The sequence below is a fragment of the Leiobunum rupestre genome, chromosome 2 (genome assembly GCF_980474605.1).
Source record: "Leiobunum rupestre chromosome 2, qqLeiRupe1.1.hap1, whole genome shotgun sequence".
NCBI classification, from domain to species: domain Eukaryota; kingdom Metazoa; phylum Arthropoda; class Arachnida; order Opiliones; family Sclerosomatidae; genus Leiobunum; species Leiobunum rupestre.
In genome coordinates, this window is record NC_143385.1 from 38,171,434 (window position 1) to 38,175,391 (window position 3,958).

Genomic DNA, 3,958 nt, shown 5'->3' on the forward strand with positions numbered 1-3,958 from the left:
CTAGCCTATCATTCGCTATTCTCGGGATCTGGGATACTCTACCAAGACGAGGGAAATCACATCGCGTTGGCTCACTTTCCTCTAGGCTTTGCCCTATATGCTTTTGATTTAACCCCCGACAATTCGGCCAGTGACGTCACGTTTTGGAACCCCGTAAAGAGAGGGCAACTACGTTTAGATTTAGGATTTGGTACCCCTTTAAAAGATTCTACGGTCGTTATCGTGTACGCTGAATTTCAATCTTGTTTACAGATAGATAAAAATAGGAACATTATTCGAGACTATTAAAATGACTACGACAAACGTGGACTTATCTCAGGCACTGTATAAAACACCGAACTTTTTAGGCGTGTTTTCTTCAGATAATTTAAAACCCATGGTGAAATATCCGCAATCGCTTATCATTAATTTTGATAAAAGGGGAGAAACAGGTTCTCATTGGATTTGCGTCTACGTCGATGGCCGAAAACGGGGATTCTATTTTGATTCAATGGGGCTTCCCCCATTTTTACCCACAATCAGAAAATATTTAAATTCAATGTGTAAGACGTGGACATTTAGCAAAAGACGATTGCAAGGACTAACTAGTAACGTTTGCGGCGAATATTGCGTAATGTATATTTTGCATAGAACTAAAGGACAGAGTACAAAAACGTACTACCAAAAGTTTTCCAAAAATTGGGAAAAAAACGACAGCAAGATATTTTTATCTTTCGCAAATCATGCTAGAAAAATCATCACATCGAATTTAGCGAATCCATTAGCTAGAGAGAGAGGTATGGTGACTGACTGGAAAAAATCCGGTTCCAGAGGATAAAACAATATATTCCCACGCTATCTGGTATCTTTTAGAGATATGACCCGACCTCTCTCGAAAACATGCGCGCGCTTCTATGAGTGCCAAACCATTTACTTTCGAATAAAATAAACCATCCAAAAACAAAAAAATTAAAATAGAATCAGAAAGTATTGGTAAACTAGTTAGGACAACGTGGGTGGTTTACGCAATCTAGCATGAAAACAAAACAAAACATTGGTAGAAATATATTATTGCATTATTCCTGTACGTTCTATTTAAAGTACTTTCTAAAAGTCATTGAAATCTGTTACCGTCTTGAACCATTGAAATATGTTTTCTACCCGTCATTAACAAAATATCTTTAGTACACGCAAAATAAGATTGGTGAAAAAAACATTGCCTTAGATAATTTAACAGGGATTTAGTTAGCTTTGGGTCTTGTAATGATAAAAAAGATTGAAATTTGACTCTACCATTTTATTTAATAATATAAACTCATGTACGCGAAAAAAAAAACAATTGTAAACAATTTTTCCTATGTAAATTTTTTCACTCTTAATAAATACTTTAAAAAACGTAACAAAAAAAGACTCTTTATTGAAAATCGCTTACCCTTTTTTTCCAGAATTTCGTTAAGTCAACCAGTCCGATGCAAGAACGTACTACAATGCGGACTCTTATCTGTAAATTTGTTAGACTTTGCACGAACCTAAACCATCTTCTCGTGACGTACGCTAAGAGGAAGATGGTGGAAATTCCCAGTCTCACGAAATTAATTATCTACGAACACTATTTAACCAATGGAAAAATTTACAGACTTTACCCACTTATTTACACACTGAATAGATTCCACACTCAATCACTAACTTAGATTTCATCACGGAAAAGAAGGATATAGGGGCTAGGAATTGGTGGGGATGGAAAATGGTATAAAAAGGGAGTAAATCAATTAGAACAAATTATTCCAACCTTTTTCTTTGCTTGGAGCAAAAACTAAATCGAAATCAAAAATGAGGTAAATATTATTTTAAGATTTAAATAACTTTTAGAACAAAAATTTTAGATTTTAATTTTCTTCATGTAGAATTGAAGAAATTAAGGGGATATTAATGCAAAGTGCGAGCGATGATTCTATTAAATTTGAGATTAGAATAAGGTAATAAATTAAATTTCACGAATTATTTATACTGTACTAAAGTTAAAATTTTATGTATTGTTCTGTTAGCTTTGAGGTTGGAGAGCCCAGGAAGCTTCTTCAAGTCTGGGAACATCAATTATATTGGGACGATGAGGGCGAAATACATTCCAGTAGGATACTACTCATCGTCCCAATTATTTTATAATAAAAAAATTAACATTTATCACGATTCTTTTATTTTCCTATCCAACAATAATCATTTCAGTATATATCAAACATTACAATAACAAGGATTATATGCAATTGCAATTGCTAAAATAGTGTATTCTACCGAGTTAATAGTCTCTAAGATTTCCTCCTGGGGGTTCCCCCCGAAACAGGATTAATTTTTATCAAAGTTGTATCAGAAGTAAATTAGTGCGAAGTAAGCGCAATGTATTTTCAGCTATTCTAATTTGCCTAATTTAACACGTGACGAATTTTTTTCGCTAACCGATGAGCAGTAACCTCTATTTTTGGTTACATTTTACATTCTCCCGTGACGTCAATTGGTTTCAGCCAATGAGAAATCAGGATTTACTTGAAGTTTCGAGTGTTATTTGATCTCTAGATATACGACTCAACGTTCTTTTAGTTCCTGGACCTCATCGAGAAGAGACACGTAGATTTTCGCGCTCCGTTCCCCGCCTTCTCGACTCTATTTACTGGCAAAGGCTTCAGGATTTCCGTAAAAGTAAGTGACTTTATTATTTTACTGTAGAGGGAAATTAGGCCTTGTTTAAATTGAAGTAAATAGACTTAGATTCTAGTCAAATAGTCATAGAGTCTAACCAAAATAAATAGAAAAACATTTATTGAAATTTAGGCTTAACCAATTAGGCTTAAGAATGTTGACAATAGCTTATAGAAACTATCAGTTTACAGTATGGACATCGAAGCGTATCGACTTGAAACTTTTCGTCACTGGAGAAATCCGCACGTTACTAAGGAACAACTAGCGAAGGCTGGATTCTACTATATTCAGCGGGGCGATGAAGTACGATGTTACAAGTGCCATGGCGTATTAGAAGGATGGGAATCAGGAGACGTACCAGAATGGGAACATGCTAGATTCTTTCCACACTGTCCGTCGAGGGATAATTCACCATCGGAAAAAAAGTACCTTTCGCAAGAATGGGAGATCCAGGCACCACCAAGGGCAGCGGCACTGGAGGATGACGATTTTATATCTATTCCGGTCAGACGTGGTGAGGTAGAACTTTTATTAAAATTATTTATACAATCCGCACTTGCAGAAGGTAGTTCGTTTCAGCCCATTAAATGAAATTGTACATATTCCTTACGAAGATCGAGTTAATTTTTTTATATTGATAAAATGCGATTTAAACGCGTTATTTATAATGTCGGTCTAATATTAGAACCTGTTTTACGCAATCATGTAATTAAAAGTAAAATAAAATTGGAAATTAATTAAATTGAAAATAACTTGTTATTATTGCCTAGAGATTAGAAATTAAGGGGTTCTGAAGCGATAAGCAAACGGGTAAAAATCTAATCTCCAGATATCTGCGCGAGGAAAACTAATTTTGGAGAATGGGGATGGGGTAAAGCAACTGGTGATTAGAAGGGGTGAAAGCAATGGGGGAAAGGAGCTGGTGAACGAGAGATAAAGTATCCAGTGAATGGGGGTTGGGGGAAAGCAACCCGTGAACGGGAGAATCTGGTGATTAGAAATTCTGGTGATTGAGATGGGGGCGCGGGTGGGGGAGGAACGGGAGAGGCGCGGGTGAACGGCGGGAGCCAAGCTCTGTGTCCTTCCGGTGATTGAGAATGAAATTCTCAATCACCGGCGGGACACCCTTCTCTCTCACCGCATTGTACGCATCTTGTCGAAGATCCGAATAGCTGGCCACAATGTTCACCGGTTAATAAAGCGCCTGTCCGAGCTTGAAAAAGAAGGCCACTGGGAAAGCTACCATCGTAACAGTCTTCAGCACTCGGTCTTGCTTTAGTTTTGTACA

The 3,958-nt window shown here is 36.7% G+C and overlaps 1 long non-coding RNA gene across 1 annotated transcript; it reads left to right on the forward strand.

The window, feature by feature from the left end:
- Positions 1-1,923: 1,923 nt before the first annotated feature.
- Positions 1,924-3,129, forward strand: LOC149957475 (uncharacterized). The gene is made up of 3 exons (XR_016478222.1): positions 1,924-1,955; positions 2,025-2,670; positions 2,855-3,129. It is a non-coding gene; the product is annotated as an uncharacterized LOC149957475 (long non-coding RNA).
- The last annotated feature ends 829 nt before the right edge of the window (positions 3,130-3,958 follow it).